The sequence below is a fragment of the Thalassophryne amazonica genome, chromosome 1 (genome assembly GCF_902500255.1).
Source record: "Thalassophryne amazonica chromosome 1, fThaAma1.1, whole genome shotgun sequence".
NCBI classification, from domain to species: Eukaryota; Metazoa; Chordata; class Actinopteri; order Batrachoidiformes; family Batrachoididae; genus Thalassophryne; species Thalassophryne amazonica.
Window position 1 is genome coordinate 126,320,412 of NC_047103.1, and position 21,089 is coordinate 126,341,500.

Sequence of the window (21,089 nt, forward strand, 5' to 3'; positions counted from 1 at the left end):
AAAAGTAGGAAGTTTCTAGACATCCAACGTCTCACTGCTGCAAGGCAATTTTCTAAGGATTTTATGTGAACAAGATTACCAGCAGCTATTGGCATGTATATGTTGTGTGGGCCGCCAGAAGAGGAGGTACTGCTGGCCCACCACCAAAGGGCGCCCTGCCTGAAGTGCGGGCTTCAGGCACGAGAGGGCGCTGCCGCCATGGACACAGCCGGGAGTGACAGCTGTCACTCATTAACTCCTGACAGCTGTCACTCATTCTTCATCATCGCACTCCATAAAACCCAGACGTCATCTCCACCTCATCGCCGAGATATCGTACTTCGTTGGAGGTAATATCCTCAGCCTTTGTGGTATTTTCTGAATCTGTCTATTGTGAGTGTTTGCAGGAGTACCGGTCCTTCGTTTGTGGAGGCTGTGCAGGACGGCACTCTTTTTCCTCTGAGGAATCGCTGCAACACATATTGAGTGAGGGGTGGAGGTGGCATTCCCACCTTTGTTGTTACTGGGTGTGCACACACCTACACTTGACTGTCTTTGTTCTCGCCAGCAGTACCAGATCCGACAGTCGGGGACGGTGATCACCTGGGAATTTGGGACTTGGTGGCTCCAGTATTCACCAGGTTCTGTGGCGGCGGAAATCGTGTGGTTCCGGCTCTTCTCAGGGCAGACGTCTTCTATCCTCGAGCCTGCCCACACGTCACCTTTGTGGATTGACTGTAATTATATTCTGAGATTGTCTGTATTTCGTTGTGCACATTTCACAACATTAAATTGTTACTTTTTGGCTCATCTATTGGCTGTTCATTTGCGCCCCCTGTTGTGGGTCCGTGTCACTACACTTTCACAACAGTATAACTGAGTATCATCTGCATAGCAGTGAAAGGTAATCCCAAAATGCCACAATATGTGCCCAAGGGGTGCTATATAAAGGGAGAAAAGCAGGGGGCCTAAGATAGACCCCTGTGGAACCCAAAATTTCATGTCACTAAGGTTAGAGGTAGTGTTACTGTACAAAACACAGTGAGAACGACTTGTCAAGTATGACGTCAGCCATACAAGGGCACTCCCAGTAATCCCAAAATGATTTTCCAGCCTGTCAAGTAGAATATGATGATCCACTGTATGAAATGCAGCACTGAGATCTAACAGCAACAGAACCGTGGTGGTGTCTGAATCCATTGTAAGAAGATCATTCACCACTTTAGTGAGAGCCATCTCTGTGGAATGATATTTTCTAAAAGCAGACTGCAGTGGCTCAAAGAGATTATTCTCAGTAAGATAGTCTACGAGCTGCCATGACACCACTTTTTCCAGAATTTTAGAGAAAAATGATAGATTTGATATTGGCTGATAGTTTTTCAATACACTAGGGTCAAGATTAGGTTTCTTAAGTAATGGTTTAATCACTGCAGATTTGAAACATTTAGGAACAGATCCAGAAATTAAAGAAAGATTAATAATTTCCAGCAGAGTCGACCCAAGAGTGGGCCACAGGTCCTTAAACAGTTTAGCTGGTATGGGATCAAATAAAGAGGTTGTACTTTTTGTTGACATTGTGAGTTTTGTCAGCAAGCCTAGTGAGATACTATCAAATTCTGTAAATCTAGGTAACACCTCAGTAGTGGCGCCCACCTCAATAGTAGGGTGTAGTGGCTGGGTTAAGGCATGCTGGGATATGTTTAACCTGATGTCTTCTATTTTCTTCCCAACGTAATCCAGGAAATCTTGTGCTGTAAAAGGAGAGCGAACTACAGTTGGTTGTCCATGCATAAGTGTTGCCACCGTGTCGAACAAGAACTTTGAGTTATGCTTGTTTTTGTTGATCAAATCAGAGTACTAGGTCCGCTTTGTAGCCAGTAATGCATCACGCCACGCAAGGTGAAATACTTCTAATTTTGAACGATACCATTTCCGTTCTAGACCTCTTGCTTTATGGTTGAGGTCACGCAGATAATCACTGAACCAAGGTGACTGATTTGGGGGAGCGCAGTTTTAACACAGGTGGTGCAATCATGTCGAGTGTAGTTTTGAGCACTGAATTTAAACTATCCACAAGTCTGTCTACTGACTGTGTATTTGTCAAATGTGAAGCTAAGACATCACGCAGTCTAGCTTCGAGTTCAGTCTTAGTTGAGGAGTTGATGCATCGCTGTAATGATATATAAGGTTGTTGTTCCACTAAACATGGCAGCGAAACTGTAAACTTAATAAGTGAGTGATCAGACACCACTGATGTAAGAGGCATGATGTCCATATTCGTGACAGCAATACCATGTGCGTGAACCAGATTCAGGGTATTTCCACTAATTTGCGTTGAATCCCGAATGCATTGCCGAAGTTTATAAATAAGAGCAACACCCCCACCTTGCTTCGCATCATGAGGGACGTGACTAAATGTATATGCTGGTGGGCAGGCCTCATTTAAGGGGAGGACAGCTGTAGGTTTAAACCAGGTTTCACATAGCCCAATCATATCTAAGTGATGATCAATAATTAGATCATTGATCAACAATGATTTTGAGGACAGTGATCTTATGTTAATGAGACCCAGTCTAAGGACCTCAGTGAGGTTGACAGTTGAACTGTTTGGGTTTAGGGGTGGTTGTTGGAGTTATTCTGTAGATACACTGTTTTATTTTATCATGCATGTTTTGTGTTCTCTGCTCTGGTAGAATGTAGTTCTCTCTGCTCTGATAAAGTGTATTGTACTGATGTGATGGGTGAAGGTTACTTAAGATATGTGACATGACGTGTTTCTGCAAGTTGTGGTATCTCTGTGTGCACGCTAAGCTCTTTTTAGGACATGTGAAGATGACTCATGCAGGACGCAGCCGAAGCTGAGCAGTAAGATAAAGAATAGAGAATTGAATGTTCCAACCACAGTGTGATTGTGATACATCAGTCCTTTTGTCAGAAGAAGTGTGATTAATCGTTAGATGTCTTAAACATATCTTAACCGAGCCCAAGATTAAAAAGGTTCTGAACATCCTGAATGTATTGTGCAATCAGCAGTTCTGCGGCAACAGCTCACGCGCTATCACTCTTCCCCTCAGGAGCTGTACCGCCCATGTATGTAGGGAAGTCCTAAATAAAAAGAGCGGGAGTGCAGGCCAGACTTTAGTGTAGCTTTGGTGTACAGCCTGACTGCACTCCTCGCGAGCTTAAATTGAATTCTATCTCTCACTTGTTTTATTGCCTGGTTGTCTCTTCCTCTTATCAAAGGTACAGTATTCTAAACCCGACAAAGACTGGGGGCTCGTCCGGGATCCCAACAGACCTGACGGATCCAGCGAGCGTGATCGACACCAGAGAAATCCTTGGCCAAGGTAACTCAGACCCTTTGACGGGACTGGCTCAATCCGTTGGCTGGGATCTGAAAGGTTGACGGGATCACCGAGAGGGAAAGAGACCGATGGAGTGTGAGTATAGAATTTGATTCTGATAAATTGTTGTTGTGAATGGTGGCAGTAGGCTGCGTAAAATAGAAATGTTGAAATAGTGAAATAGTGACAGAAAGTCACGGTTAAACAGGGAAATAAGTGCACAGTGAAAAGGCAGTTAAACCTCGCAGGGATGGTGGAGTCCCCTAATGCAGGACATTAGTTAAATTCCACGGGAGGGCGAGCTCCCCTGACCTAAGAATACGCGTACAGTTATTAAAAGTGTTTCTATGTATTTGTGTAAATAAAATAACTGTGTGTGAGTGTAATAAAAGTGACTGAGTGAGAGTGTGGAGTCACTTCGACTCCCCTCTATGAAAATCTCACAGGAAAGTAAGTAGTAAGTTTGAGAAGAAGCAAAGGCAAGGCCTTCCCGTGCCCTCCGGGGTGGCGAAAGGGAACGCACTTCTCAGAATAGTTGATTACTACCCTGTGATTGTAACAACACCAGTGGATTAGGACCCTGTAGGGGCAAAACCATCACTGGTCTAAAACGTTCTGAAAACACAAAATGGGAAAATCTAACAGTAAAAATGAGAGACCTAAGTCCCGGGACGATCTAAAAACAAAAGATTGGATATACATGAATAAATTGATCCAAATTCAACAAAACACTTAGATAAGTGGATAAAAGATCATGGATTTGATGGACGCCTGCAGAAAGAGTCATTAACTAAACTAAAGAACAGTATTGAGAAAAAGTGTGGAACAAGTGAGAAAAAGAAAGAAAAAGAAGGTCAAGGTGAAATTGTAGCATGGGAAAGAGAAGTTGAGAAATGAAAGAAGGGCCTTAGAGAAGCAAAGGAAAGACAGAAAGAAACAGTAAATGATAAGAAGGAGCAGGGGAACGTGATGTTTCACAGACAAGAAGATAATGAGACAGGGCCTGCGGCTCCAAAAGTAGAAATGGTAGTAAAATTGGATACTACAAAACACAGTCAGCCAGAAGCTGAAATAAAGGAGAATAAACTCTATCCAGATTTACCGCAGGGACAACCCCCATCATATGTAGACCCTACACAAAACGTCATAAGAACACGATCCAAAACACTAAAAGATGAATAAAATCAACCTGGACCATCAGCCCCACCGGCTGATCAGGAACCAGGTGGATCAGGAGTCTATTCAATGATTCATGTGGCAAATCCACATACGTCAGGACCAAGAACTATTCTTGTGTACCGAACTTGGACACAAGCAGACGTTAAGGCAGCTGTGGAAGGTGTACTCCCCCACGAGAAGATGTAGCCCAGTACATTATTGACATAACCGCTTTGGTTAAATCCTACAATCTTAGAGGGGATGAAGTTCAACAAGTCATAATGGCAACTGTGACAAATAATTGGGCTGATGTAAAGGAGATTGGGATCCTGCAGAGGCAGACCACACTCCATTAGCCCATGATAGTCAGGAATTGGAAGATTGATTGGCCGCACTACTGCTGAGAATTAAGCAGAAATACCAGCAGAAGTCAAATTACACAGAATTTTTTAGTCCTTCCACCGTTCTATTCCGTGTACTCCTTCTCCATAGAACGGATTTGGAAGCAGGGAGTAGTGTTGACCATTGCGATAATCCTCACAGACAGCATGATCATATTTATTGAATCCAGAGGATGAGCAGAGGTTGGTGGAAGTTCCACCTACCCTCTGGTCCCAAGGACCCTCTGATGTAGGGCTAGTAAATGGAGCCCTACCAGTGCAAATTAGACCAAAAACGGAATATCGCCCATGTGTCCGGCAGTACCCTTTGAGACCCGATGTGACGGAAGGGATCCGACCGTAATACAAGATCTATTGAAGGCAGGAGTCTTGATCCCCTGCCCCGATTCACCATGTAACACACCTATCTTTCCGGTAAAAAGGCTCCCTCCCTCCGTAGTTTGGAGAATGGTACAAGACCTACAAGCTGTCAACAATGCTGTTGTTCAAAGAGCTCCTTGTGTCCCGGATCCGTACACGTTGTTAAATTCGTTGCGACCAGATGCTAAAGTATTTACTGTCGTTGATATTAGTAATGCTTTCTTTTCTGTCCCGGTTGATCCAGACAGCCAGTTCTGGTTCGCTTTCACATACGCAGGACAAAGGTATACATACACACGATTGCCACAAGGATATGCTGAAAGCCCAACCATTTATTCGCAAGTAATGTCAGCTAGTATGGCCAAATTTGTACCACCAGGTGGTAGCCAGATTTTCTTGTACGTAGACGACATTCTGATAGCCTCTCATGACAAAGATACCTGCATCACAGACACTTTGGCCACCTTACATCACCTAGCCAGGGAAGGACATAAGGTCAGCAAGAACAAATTACAGTTGTGGTACCCGACTGTAAAGTATTTGGGACATGAATTGAGTGCACAAGGACGCACTATTGTTCAAGACAGGAAGACGGCTATTCTCCAGGCACCCAAGCCATTGACAAAAAAGCAGATGATGTCCTTTTTAGGCATCACTGGCTACTGCCGTAGCTGGATTCCAGATTATGCGCAATATTACGTCTCCTCTCTTGAAATTAATGTATGATGAAAGTATATCCATGTCAACAGCATTGAAGTGGACCCCAGATGTGGAAGCGGCATTTGTGCAAATCAAACAAAGTCTGGTGTCTAGCTCGGCTCTAGCCCTACCAAATTATGACAAGGTCATTTTATGAATTCTGTATTGACGCAGCAATATGGAGAAAGGCTTCGCCCGGTTGCCTACTATTCTTCCAAATTAGACAGTGTTGCTTGTGCACTTCCTCCGTGCGTACGTGCAGTAATAGCAGCCTCTATGGCTATAGAGAGTTCTGCCGGAGTTGTGCTTTTCCATTCATTAATACTAAAAGTACCCCATGCAGTGTCAGCATTGCTGCTACAAACAAATATGACATTTCTGTCTCCAGCACGTCATCTTTCTTGTATGGCTACACTCCTATCTCAACCCCATTTGACTATTGAATGCTGCACAACATTAAATCCTGCCACACTCTTGCCCATCCCAGTGGATGGAGAACCACATGACTGTGTGGAGGAAGCCCAATGAGTATCTAAATGTAGACCCGATTTAAAAGATACATCTCTTTCAGAGGGCACAGTGGTATTTGTGGACGGCTCCTCAAAGAAAAATCATCTAGGAGAAACGATGACTGGTACGCGGTAGTGACACATGATAGTGTCCTACAAGCTGTCAAGCTACCTGCTAACATGTCGGCACAAGCGGCCGAACTGGTAGCTCTCACCGTAGCCTGCCAAATTTTCAGAAATCAATCTGTCACAATCTATACTGATAGCCAATACGCATTTTCCACGGTGCATGTGTTCGCTCAACAGTGGAAAAATCGTGGAATGGTCACTTCAACAGGGAAGCCTGTCACACATGCCACTCTGCTCACCAAATTATTAGAAGCAGTCCAGCTACCCAGTCAATTGGCTATTTGTAAATGTGCAGCGCATACAAAAGGGATTGATCTTATTTCCAAAGGTAATGCGTTCGCTGATGAATCTGCAAAAGCTGCTGCTGAAGGCCATCTTCATGTGGTTGCTGATCCTAACACACTTACAATTGATAAAGCAACTGAAGTAACACCTGATCTCTTGGTAGAAATGCAAATCAAAGCCCGGACAGTGAGAGGAAATTATGGGAAAACATGAGCCGTCAAAAACAAGGACGGGTCTCTACTTGACCCTTAACAAACCTGTGTTGCCCAAAAATTGTATAACTGGGCAGCTATTTCAAGCCATGGTGTTTCCCATGTCTCGACAGTGGGGATGATTAAACAAATCGAAACAGTGTATACAACATTTGGATTTAATAATTTTTCAAAACACTTTTGTAAAGCATGCATGATATGTGCAAAACACAACGTGCAAGGGAATTTGAGACCTCTACGAGGAAAGTTCCCTGAACCACAATATCCATTTCAGACCATACACATGGATTATATCAATTGAACAAAAGTGAAGGGAAAGAATTTTGTTTGGTCATTATGATGCATTTTCAAAATGGGTCGAGATCTTCCCCACAAACATGCAGATGCATTAACAGTGGCAAAAGCACTGTGCAAAGACATAGTACCTAGGTATGGTATACCAGAAAAAATATATAGTGACAATGGACCGCATTTTGTAAACCAAGTTGTGAGAAACATTGGACAACTGTTTTGCATAAACCTAAAAAACCACTGTGCATATCACCTGCAAAGCGCAGGACTAGTGGAAAGAATGAATGGGACAATTAAAAATAGGCTAAAGAAGGCGATGGAAGAAACAAACAGACCATGGACACAGTGCGTGGACTTAGTAAAAATGTATATAAACATCACAAGTACAGCAGGATTAACACCATATGAGACCCTTTTTGGCCGACCGTACAGATTACCTCAGTTCAGAAATCCATGGGAAATACCAAAAGAAGCAAACCTAGCTGATTATATGAGAAAGATCCTGGAAAAGCAAAAGGACAGGACCTCAAACATTGATGATCCCATCTCTCCACAGGACGACCCTAAAGTGGTACCTGGAGACTGGGTACTGATAAGAAGCATCAAGAGGAAACACTGGCACTCACCTAAGTGGGAAGGTCCATTCCAAGTACTGCTCACTACACCCACAGCCTTAAAAATAGGAGAAAGACAAACGTGGATACATTTAACACATTGTAAGAAAGTGATCTCTGTAAACCCAGTGTAAGTACGGAAAGTGAGCAAGTCTGATAATAGGTGTGGCTCTGGTGTTAAGATCCAGGGCAGACACGAAAATCAGCAGAAGAAATTACAAGCCACTGACCAGAAACTTAGGACACTGACTTTAGGGAGATCCTGACTATGTCGCGCCATACACCATTATGGATGAAAACAGCATTGTGCTGCTGGGCATAGTGTTAGGAGCCATAACAGTCACTATATGGGGAATGCACGTGTGGACACCATTAATGAAAAAGGGAATTGACTTTGGTGAAGTAGAGAACATCACAACCAGAACAGACGAAACTACAAGTGGAAATTCAATCCGCCGCGTTAAACAATATGTGGTTACCTCAAAGGGAGTAACCTGCTACAATCATGGGAGGCAGATACTATGCGGACTAAATCCTTGTGAAGACCAGGAAACATCCTACCAATGGTTTTATGCCTGTTACACCACGCCCAGGATCTATTATGTTGTACAGATACCCTTTTTGGCCCTCAGACAAGATAGCTGGATTGGTGATCCTGGACAATGGCTGGCTTATGATTTCTACATGACTATGGGTTTTCCCCGTGCCAGTCATTGGTGGGGAAATACCTTTCTGACGAATGGCTACCCGTCCGCCTGGCCACAAAATTCCTATGGGTGGACAGACGAAGCGTATAGTTGGAAAAATATCATATCAAACCTAACAGTCAGCGGCCGAACCAAAACAGTGACATTCACAATAAACTCATTAAAATTCCCGATAAGCAGGCCAATCAAACGGATATGTCACACGTTTGCACTGTGTGCATACAAAGCGGGGTATGATCCTTGCTGGAAGATTGTGCTATGCCCAAAGACACCAAATACAAATGCCTCAAGACACCACGAATCAAACAATACTGGGTGACCTTCTTCCCGGACCGGGGTCTGTAAGAGCCAAGCAGGCCCGCTTGCATAAAGGGCCTCTGTCAGCAGATGATTGGTTTTTGGTAACTACGGGAATTAGCGGACAAAATAACAATTGGCTCCTGATGGCGGAGCAAGCAGTAAAATCCACAAAACAGGATTGCGTAGTATGTATGGGGCCCCGACCAATTTTACAGGTGATTCCAGCAGCGATATCGGACGACTGCCTATTGGTGGTAATGAAAAATACAACAATACACCGAAACCACAATTGTTCAGTATGGGACCACATTTACCCCGTTGCGGCTGCGGTAAAAAACAAACCAATATTCTCAGAAAAGGTAGCTTTGGGAAATTTCTCCTGTATCAACTGCCCGGAACAGGGAAACCACTGGGAAATCTGAACGAGACTAAGTGGTGTAGTCGAATAATACAGATAAACGGTTCATTTGTACCAGTCAGCCGAAGTGACGTGTGGTGGTGTGGAGATAATAAATTTTTGACAGATTGCCTAGGAATGTGTCAGGCTACTGTGCTTTAGTGTCCCTACTCCTCCCAGTAAAAGCCATTCCCATTTTAGCCAAGGACTTGCTGACGCACCTAAAGTCTGTGGTGCCTGAAAATTGGCATAGAGTAAAAAGAGATTGGAAAGGAGTGGGAGATCCAACATATATTGACGCAATAGGAGTCCCCAGAGGAGTGCCTGATGAGTACAAACTGGCTGATCAGATAGCAGCTGGATTTGAATCCTCCATCTGTTGGTGGTGCTCAATTAATAAGAACTAGACAGAATAAACTACATCCACTACAATGTGCAGAAATTGGGAAATTGGACAGAGGAAGGTTTTAAAGCGGTACATTCCCAACTGGCAGCCACCTCACTGATGGCCTTCCAGAACCGCATAGCCCTGGACATGCTACTCACTGAGAAAGGAGGAGTCTGTGCAATGTTTGGAGAACAGTGTTGCACATTCATACCGAACAACACAGCAGCCGATGGAAGCCTGACCCAGGCCATTGAGGGCCTGCGGACACTGAACAAGAAGATGAAGGATCACAGCGGCGTTAATGCCGAATTCTGGGACTCGTGGCTGGACGTGTTTGGGAAGTATCGCACTTTGGTCTCCTCTGCGCTTATATCTATAGCAGTTTTTGCTGCAATTCTGACCTTGTGTGGATGCTGTTGTATTCCTTGTCTACGTGGTCTAGTCAATAGAATGATAACCACTGCTATCTCACCAGCCAGACAGGATTCAGCTCAGGCATACCCCTTTCTGGGTAACCATCCAGGCGATGACGATGATGAAACTGATGAAAAAGACGACTACGACCACTATCTTCCAGATCTGTTCCCTGATCCAGGTGATTATGGTGAACCTGACTGACCTCAACACCAACGATAAGACCTCCCGAGTGTAAATGTATTCTTACCATTGTTTAATGAATCTGCAGCTGAAAATCTGAATAAGAAGTGGTTGCTTAGTAACAATTGTTTACTTTTAGGTGAAGATGTAATACCGTTGGAATGCATGATAAACAGGGGGGAAATGTTGGAGTTATTCTGTAGATACACTGTTTTATTTTATCATGCATGTTTTGTGTTCTCTGCTCTGGTAGAATGTAGTTCTCTCTGCTCTGATAAAGTGTATTGTACTGATGTGATGGGTGAAGGTTACTTAAGATATGTGACATGACGTGTTTCTGCAAGTTGTGGTATCTCTGTGTGCACGCTAAGCTCTTTTTAGGACATGTGAAGATGACTCATGCAGGACGCAGCTGAAGCTGAGCAGTAAGATAAAGAATAGAGAACTGAATGTTCCAACCACAGTGTGATTGTGATACATCAGTCCTTTTGTCAGAAGAAGTGTGATTAATCGTTAGATGTCTTAAAACATCTTAACCGAGCCCAAGATTAAAAAGGTTCTGAACATCCTGAATGTATGTGCAATCAGCAGTTCTGCGGCAACAGCTCACGCGCTATCACTCTTCCCCTCAGGAGCTGTACCGCCCATGTATGTAGGGAAGTCCTAAATAAAAAAGCGGGAGCGCAGGCCAGACTTTAGTGTAGCTTTGGTGTACAGCCTGACTGCACTCCTCGCGAGCTTAAATTGAATTCTATCTCTCACTTGTTTTATTGCCTGGTTGTCTCTTCCTCTTATCAAAGGTACAGTATTCTAAACCCGACAGTGGTTCCAGAGTAGCATATATAAGATGCCTAGAAGTAGGTTTAGGTTTGAGACATTCCACGCGCGTTGTAGGTAGCAGACACGAAATCTTTGCTATTGCTAGAACAACCACTGGGCCATCCTCAATTTCAGCATCATCCAATATAGTAATGGGTATTACGTTTGGAAAGCATATCCCTCTATGATTTTTATGGACATGACTACGGAAGCAGGCCACAGTCTCACCTTGTTGAAAATCACCATAGTGGATTTCCTGCACTAATTTCCCCACTAAGCTAATGGATTCCATACCCACATTTGTCATAAGCCTTGCAGGGTCTCTAATCACTTGCTCCGTGGCCTGCTGTAGATTCCTAATGTTACCCTCCCTGTAGAGCTCTATCTATGTTTGCAGACAAGATGGCGCGCCTTCCCCAGTAGGGTGGAGGCCGTCCGGCATCAGCAAGCCACAGCAGCCCCAGAACGAAGGCCAGTTATCAATAAAGCTAAAGCCTTGCTGTGTACAAAACTGTGCCAGCCACCTATTTAACGATGTCAGCCTGCTAAACGCCTCATCAGTAGCCCGGGAGGGGAAGGGACCAGAGAGTATTAATCAATGCCGACACATCTTTCTGGCAAGGTCACAAGTCCTCTCTATGTCCATTTTTGTGACCTCTGAGTGCTTCATCCTGATATCATTGGTGCCAACGTGAATAACTATGTGACTATATCTCATGTCATGTTCCTTCATTTGTCTTCCCTTCTGCAGTGTCAGCACCCTAAGATGAGATGCAATGTCTGGAGCTCTGGCCCAAGGAATACATTTAATGTCAGCCGGCATCTGTAACATGACTTTGCGGGTGATAGAATCCCCTATCACTAAGGTCCGGAGTTTCGGCCTGGAGACAGGATTGGAAGTCACTTGTGGGCTCAGAGAACTGTTGTGAAAAGGTACACAACCAACACGGGCGAAGTGAAATTTAACAGTCAGTCAATTACAAGGGTGACGTGTGGGCAGGCTCGAAGATAAGAGACGTCCGTCCAAAGGAGAACCGGAACCACACGATTTCCTCCGCCACCGAACCCCGGGAATACTGGAGCCGCCAAGTCCCTAACACCCAGGGCCCTGCCTCGCGCTTGTCGATCTGGTACTGTACTGCTGGCGAGGAACAAAAACAGTTAGATGTGGGTGCGTGTGCACCCAGCAACACGTATGGTGGGAATGCCACCTCCACCTCTCGTCGAAAAAAGAAACAGAATATCTGCTGTCCAACACACACAAGCAATAGATATTCCTGTCAGAGAATCAACACAGTCAGCTGAGATCGTTACCTCCTTGGTAGAGCGATATCTCGACAGAGAAGTGGAGATGACGTCTTGCAGATATACCGCTGCGGATCAGATGATTGGTAACAGCTGTCGTAGGTGACAGCTGTCACCCCGGCTGCTCCTGTGAGATGGCAGCGCCCTCTGGTGCCTGGAGCCCGCACTCCAGGCAGGGTGCCCTCTGGTGGTGGTGGGCCAGCAGTACCTCCTCTTCAGCGGCCCACACAACAAGACGCGTCGCTTCGGAAGCGGCAAGGGGAGATTGCTACGTCACAATATGGCTGTTTCCACAATCTGAAAAAAGGTTAGCGATCACCATCTTGAATTTGCGTCGCCTGCACCACAAAAAAAACTTTAAAAAACAGCAGTAGAACGATTCTCCCATCACCCTGCTGGGAGAAGCTTTTTTCAGCTACTTTTCAGAGTGACACCGACCGAGGGAGGAGGACTGTCGACTTGGTGGGATATCGATCGAACCGCGACAGCGGGCCGACCCGCACAGAGAAGCCGGCATTCAGGCATCATCACTGGGCAGAGCGATCCAGGCCGCCGGGGTGATGGAGCAAACCCACTCAGTCCGAAATCTCCCACTTTTTGGATATATGCGAAGTCCCAGTTTACCCAACGGAGTTTAGTTCTGCAGCTTTACTGAGGTGAGAATAATGTAAAAATAAAACGTGACGTTTACTGAACTGTGAAGGTTTAATGATCAGCTAACGTTAGCTTAGCTTTTTAGCACAGCTGATCTGAGTGAACACTTTTAATTTGTAAATGGTTCAGTCTTTTTTATTTTTACCAAATAAAGCTACAGCTTTTTTCAGACACCACAAAAGCTCAGCTTTAAATAACTTATTTTTTCGGGCGTTTTTTCCATCGTTTTTTTTTTTGCCGTTTTCCCTTTTTTTATGTATAAACTGTTTAGTGTTTCTTTATATTTAAATAAGTATTTTATTTGTCCCAATCAGGAACATTTGCTGTGCAGACAACCAAACTTCCATTGATGAGCTGAACACCATGACGTCTAGTCGAAAGAAAACATCTCTGCTTTTCAGCAACACCACCAGAGTTAAAAACTGCAGAAGAGACCTTCATCTGGTCCCGAGAATCCAGCAGAACACCTGCTTCTAAATAAAAGGCTCTTTCAACATCAATTATTTTATTATTTTTTAAAAAGTTGTTTCATTTTATATTTTAACAATAAATGAACGGATCATTAAAAATGCCCACGAATCAAAGTCAAAAGACATTTTCACAAGTAGAAGCTCTCCACTTATTGGGCCTCATGTATCAATGTTGCGCACTTGTGGCGTAAATTTATGGCGTAAACTTGAAATACACCAAAGTCGCCGTGACATGTATCAAGCAGTGTGCACCTGCCCATTTCTGGCGTACGCCTGACGTGATCTTGATAAATGCGGCGGGTGGAAACGACCGTAATTATAATATACACGCCCATAAATATTCAGACTCCACTTCAGGCACATCCTCATTTTACGACATGAAAGCCAGGAAGACGGCAATGAAAAAGAACTTCACCAATCACGACGCGTGCCAATAGAGCGTCAAAAGCGGCTGTCGTATCAATTGTTTTGTAGTATATAATCAATAAAGTGTTACAGTGGTCCCTCATTAATCGCTGGAGTTACATTCTAAAAAATAGCCCGAAATACGCGAAACCGCGATGTAGTCAGCGTTATTTTTTACAATTATTATAGACGTTTCAAAGCTGTAAAACCCCTCACTACACAGTTTATACACTTTCTCAATCAGGCATGAACATTTTCTCACTTTTCTCTCGTGTGTAAACACTCTCAAAGTTCAAACCTTAGTAGGAAAATAATACCAAACTGTTTCAGGCCCAAACATTTGTTTGAGAAATAAAAATAGAAAGTTTTCCTATAAATAATTATGATGGCATTTAGAACTAACAAATTAATTTTAACGATCAACGAACGAGGTCAGACACATAAGAAATTATTAATAGTGACTGACCAGTATTTCACAGATCGCGCCTCTGCGTCCTGGCGCTGCGCCTTTTCCCACTCACACCTGGCTGCAGCAGGTGTTTGTTTCTGTGTGAGAAACACAGTTATGAGTAGTTGTTGGCGCTCTTTTTTCTTCTGGGCGACAAGATTCGTATAAACAGATACGCAGAACACAGAACACTATAAAAAAAAGGCATGCAAAATTGGACTAAAAACTCCGCGAGACTCCGAGGCCACGACAGGTGAACAGCGTTATAGCGAGGGACCACTGTATTCTCTTTTCACATGTCAATAATTCTTGACATGTGGATATTTGCTTGCGCAATTAATAAGACACACCTAATCTGTCAGATTTCTTTATTTTTTAAATGTATTTCTGTATTTATTTTATTGTGACAACCGAATGGAGACGACAAAACCTGATTGCAGCACGGGCGAATTAAGGGAATAACGAAACTACAGTTGTTATTATCAATTTCATAGTCTAAAACGATCACACCACATGAAGTTAAGCTCAGCGCTGCTCTGGCTCTAGGCACGAAGTCTGGAGAAAAAGGCGAGCAGCGCTTTCCTTCCTGTCAGCGCTGTAGCCACGGATCGTGCTCCATAACAATCCCGCAAAAGCGGGATTTGTATTGATTTTATGTTATAATCAGGAAAGTGTTATTTATGTAACATATGCATTGATTTGTATAATGGCACTGTTTATCATGTTGATCATCTTCATTTTCATGTGGATTCCAGTGCTGGTTCATTTTGGTGTATAATTTATGCCACCTCTCGACCTGGTGTATATATTTTCAATGCAGCGTACGCCAACGACCACATTGATAAATGCCAAGTAGCGCAGCCATTTTGGCGTACACCCCATATACGCTCAAATATCGCCGTACGCAACGTTGATACATGAGGCCCATTGTGCTCAAATTCATATTTTAGAAATGACTCTGTCCTGATAACATTAAAGGCAATTACATATTTTGACGAAATTACAAGTTTAAATGACTATAAAAAATTCATCATGAGGTTTATGTCACAGAAATCCTACTTTACAAGCACACTGCAGTCATTGTTAAATTATTTCCTTTTGCATTTATAAACATTTGTATTTATTTAGTGTTTGTTTTTCTGGTTGAAATGAGACATAAATAATCTACCAGACTTAAAAAATATACAAGTTTCCATGTTATTTGTCTAAAAATAAATGTCTGAGGTTCCTTATGTTAAACAAGAAATTATCTAATATGAAATAAGACATCAAAATTAAAAAAACAAAACAACAAAACATTACAAGACAGGTCTGCGGTGTTTGCACAGGCACAGTACGAGAGGTGGTCGTGAGATATTAAACGCAGCTCATTACTTCATGTACACTAAATGATGCAGGATGCGTGATTAACCTGAAACTCCGTGCGATCCAAAAAAATTCTCGCACAAATGAAAAATCAGCTGAAAAAGGGGCAAAACTCGCACTGGCACCAGTAGATCATGGCAGTGTTCTATTTATTTTGACACTGGTTATATTAGACAGTTATGTAATTACAACTTGTTTTTTTTTTTTTTTGAAAATGGCTTTTTTTTTTACAAATAAAAATGGCATATTTTATGAAAGCACATTTATCTGTAAACACCAGCACACGACACATGTCACATTGTGTTGGTTTACATAGAATGAATCAATCAACCAATCAGTGTGAGCAGAGGCACATTTTACCCAGAATGCCATCTGTCTGTGTTTGTTACAAAACTTCAGAATTAGTGCATTATTCAACATTAAAAGATATATGTTATATCTTAACTTTGCACAAATGACAGAACTGACATTAATGGAGTTATTCTATCAGTATTCATTTTATTTATACAACAAACCATAACTCAGCACTGCTTTATTTTCCAAGACCTCGGCCTGACGGCATGCTATGATTGGGTGGAGAGTTGAGCTTTGTGGTTTCTTTCAGTTGCTTTTGTGCTGGAAGCCATGTAGTAAATAGGCTTCCTACAGGGTGCTTAAGGATAGAAGTGCTGAATCATTGTTTGGGTCTGCTGTTGCTTTTGATGCTTTCAAAGGTGACTGTTGTGTTAAAACTCAAAATCAGCTTGTTTATTGGGTGCACGTGTACCGGAGACAATACTGGAATTTATCGGTTATCTGTAACTTCCGATACATTTTTGGGTGGTTTATCATTTTAGCTTTATCAAAGATAACTTTTCAATTATCTGTTACCGAAGTTAATTTTTTGGTTATCTGTGCCCACCACTGGAGGGGAATATGATTATTTCTCTGGAAACATGAATGGCCTGTAACGGGTCAAATCATGGGGAGTTCAGCTGGAAGAACATTGTCAGACACTTTATTACACCAAAAGCAGAAGCGACATCTTGGTGGAGGAGATGACATGCCTGTTGGAGACAGTGTGGGGTCACTGGACCAATAATTTCCATACTTTCTGGGGGTGTTGGATTATTACCAAATACTGAGAAGAAATAAGGGATCATGTGAACAATGTGTTTGGTGCTAATTTTCCCCTTATATGTGACACTTTATATTTGGGGGACGTATCTGTACAACACTGGGAGAATACAGACAAAAGACTACTGGGAATTCTACTCCTGGTGTGTAATAAAACCATCATGAGGAAATGGCTGAAACCAGAACCTCCAACCACTGAGGACTGGATAGACATACTGCACAATATCTACATCATGGAGAAACTGACCTTTTCCATAAGGATGCAAAAGGACACGTTTTACAGGATCTGGACTAAATGGACTGAGTATGTAAAACCTTATCGATCAGACTTTACCTAAACACTGGAAATGTAAATATCTGTGAATTTTGGCATGCTTCCCTACTTTGACTGTTTGCTTGTGTTTGTGCAATTACTGAAGAATGTTAAAAATACAAATTACAAAAAAAACCAAACAAAAAAAAAACAAAAACGTTATGATGTCCAATTCTAACACTGAATTTCTTATCTATTTATTTTGCATGGTAAATTTCACATCCATAAGTGCAAGTTTGCAAAAATGTCCCCAAATTTTATAATCTTCTTGTGTGAGTTTTATGGTCAATATATTCATATATTGTTTATTTTATTGAATCATTTATGTTATTTTTTATTGCATAATTGTTCTAAGATTTGTGTTTCTGTTTTCAGTTATTTTGACAGATGTTGCCAGGAAGGAAAACAATGTGCATTACGTCATAATCACGAGACCAAGATTGACAAAGCAGAAGAGCTAAAACGTCGCACAGCCGAGTAAACGTTAACACTAAACACAACCCTCATTTTCCTATTCACTGGCTTTAGTCCTTGTTGACATTTTAGGACGAACTCGATGTAGCTAACAATTTTATGGCAAATTTTTATGGCTAACATTAATAAGCGACACTGGCAGCTGAAGAAAGTCCAAAAACCTGCTCTCCACTTCTTCATTTCGATATTCAGTCATTTGTAACCGTGGCAGTCCATCTCTTTATTTCCAAAACTCTTGAGAGGCTCTAAATCTGGCGTGCCCAACCAGTCGATTGCGATCGACCGCTCGATCGCGGGCTGAGTTCCAGTCAAGAGGATTTAGTGCTGCTATAACAGACTGATGCAGCAGGTGGCAGAAATGCACCAACAAGGATGCCAGCTGTCATTAAACGTCAGAGTAGAAGAAGAGCTCTTCTTCTATGGTGGAAAAGAAAAATTGTAATTTTCATCTTGTATTATTTTTTCATTTATTCAAATAGCAAATCTATCTGATTTACCTGCAATGTAAATGTGGTGTTACTGAAGAAAGGAATTTGGAGTGGCATTTCAGATGATTCACAAGAAATACGATGCTAACTTCTAACACTAACCCGGCAAAATCCTCTTTCGCTCAAAAAGTCCAAGAATTGAAAAGTTGGTGACAGCACAATGATTCATTGTCCATAAATATGAAGAGTGATGAATGTGTTCTGTTCAGGCCAGGAGTCTGAGGACACATTATTTATTCTGTTCACAGCTGGAGGAGACACACATGTGATGCATGCACACAGATGTTAGGTGGTTCAGCAGAGGTAAATTTCTGGACGGCTGGACTGAAATGCGCAGGACACGCAGGAGCTGAAAATATTGCAAGAGTGTGCAGGATGCCTGAAAAAACAAAACAAAAAAAACAAAACAAAAATGCTGGTGTGCCATGGTGGCTGCTGTATCACTGTATTATGTCACTAACCATATATATTGATTTATAACAGAAAACTGTCAAAGGGTAATAAATATAAGTGTAAAGATGATTGAATATATGATCAGAGCAGTAAATTGCTGATGTCCATGTGTAATACCGCACAGATCGCGCGGCTGCTGCGTTCATATACCGTCATCATTTGGTGATTATTTTTGGTGTGTGAGACTGGCATTGTGTGTTCGCTCGCTCCTTTGGTTTTTCTTCCCATTTTCCTTCGTTGTAACTTGGTTTTTAGTGGCTTGAGTGTAATTTTTTTTAATCTTTGGGTATGCACTTGACATGGGTCTTGGTCCTTCAGTGTGCATTTTTAAAACCATTTTGATTGTTTAGTGCCTTTTTTGCGCTGTATAATGCTGCACTTCACTCCCTCGGCTAGTGCGATGCTAAGCTACTCTGCAGCTGAGCTACAGAGCCTGAACAACAACAATGTCCCTCGGGACATTCTCGCTATCAGAGAGCTTGGTTTGCTCTGCCGACCTCGCTGCATCCACAGAGGCTCCCGGAGAAAGTTTGTATTCCATCGGACTGGGTCATCTGTGCCGGTTATCTCGGTGCCCACATCATCAGAGCGCTGCAGCTTCTGGGACTTGTAGTCCTGATGTGATGACAGCGGTTTCTGACACTCTCCGGGCGCTGGATGGAAAACATGGAGTGGATTTTAAGCTACTCAGGCCTATTGAAAGATATCAAACCAACAGAAGTCTTCAGTTTGGGTCTCATTAACATCAGATCACTGTCCTCAAAATCTCTGTTGATCAACGATCTAATTATGGATCATCACTTGGACATGATTGGGTTATGTGAAACTTGGCTCAAACCCACAGCTGTTCTTCCTCTGAATGAGGCCTGCTCACCAGGGTACACATTTATCACATGTCTCGTGGTGCGAAGCAAGGCAGGGGTGTTGCTTTTATTTATAAATCCAGGTTTACCTTATTGACTGTTGGGGGTCATAAATATAATTTGTTTGAGCATCTGACTTTCCGCTCTGCCCATGATGATACATATTGTCAGGGTCAGAAGTATGGAAATCAGTCATGTTATTTTGTCACTGTTATAGGCCTCCAGGCCCATATTATGAATTCTTAGATGAATTTGGTACGTTCATCTCTAGCCTGTCAGCTAGTGCAGACACATTTTGATTATTGGTGACTTTTACATTCATATAAATAGCCCTCTGATCCTCTTGCAAGTCATTTATGGAACGTGTGGATGCGTTGGGATTCCAGTAATGCATTCAGGATTCAACACACATTAGTGGAAATACCCTGATTTGGTTCTCACACGTGGCCTTGCTGTCACAAACATTGACATTTTGCCTCTTGCCTCGGTGGGTCTCCTGACCACTCATTTTTTAGCTGTGGCATTTATGTTGCCACGTTTAGGTGGACCGAAAGCCTTGTCTATCTTTGCGGCGACGCATTAAAATCCCTCAACTATGACTGAACTCAAAGCCAGACTGTCTGAAATTTGGCTCAGGTTTGGAGAATGTTCAGTCAGTGGATAGTTTTGCGGATGGCTTGAATTCAGCACTCAAGGCTACACTGGATAAGGCTGCACCTCCTCTTTTAAGGCCATGCCTTCCCAAGGCGCAGTCACCTTGGTTCAGTGGTTACTTGCGTGACCTTAGGCAGAAGGCTTGAGGTTTGGAACAGAAATGGCGTAGTTCTAAATTACGGGTGTTCCACCTTGCATGGTGTGATGCTGTCTTAGATTATAAGCATGCACTACTGGCTACAAAGCATGCCTATTATTCTGATTTGATCAATAAAAACAAGCATAACTCAAAGTTTTTGTTTGAAACTGTAGCATTTTTCATTCATGGACAGCCACCTGTTATTCACTCTCCCTTTTCAGCACAGGACTTCTTGGACTATTTTGAGAAGAAAACTGAGGATATTAGGTTGAGCATATCTCAGCAGGCTTTGGTCCAACCACCGCATACTGCTATGGAGGTGGATGCGCCCACTGAGGTGTTACCCAGATTTACAGATTTTGATGGTATCTCGCTAGGCGCGCTGATGAAGCTCGTCACGTCTACGAAAAGCACAACCTGTTTATTTAATCCTATACCAACAAAACTGTTTAAGGACCTGTGGCCCATTCTTGGGCCGACTGTGCTGGAAATGATAAATCTTTCATTAACTTCTGGATCTGTTCCTAAATGTTTCAAGTCTGCAGTGATTAAACCATTACTTAAGAAATCCAAACTCGGCCCTAGTGTAATGAAAAATTGTAGACCAATATCAAATCTATCATTTTGTTCAAAAATCCTGGAAAAAGTGGTTTCCGCGACAACTCGTGGACTACCTCACTGAGAATAATCTTTTGAGCCACTGCAGTCTGCTTTTAGAAAATATCACTCCACAGAGACAGCACTTACTAAACT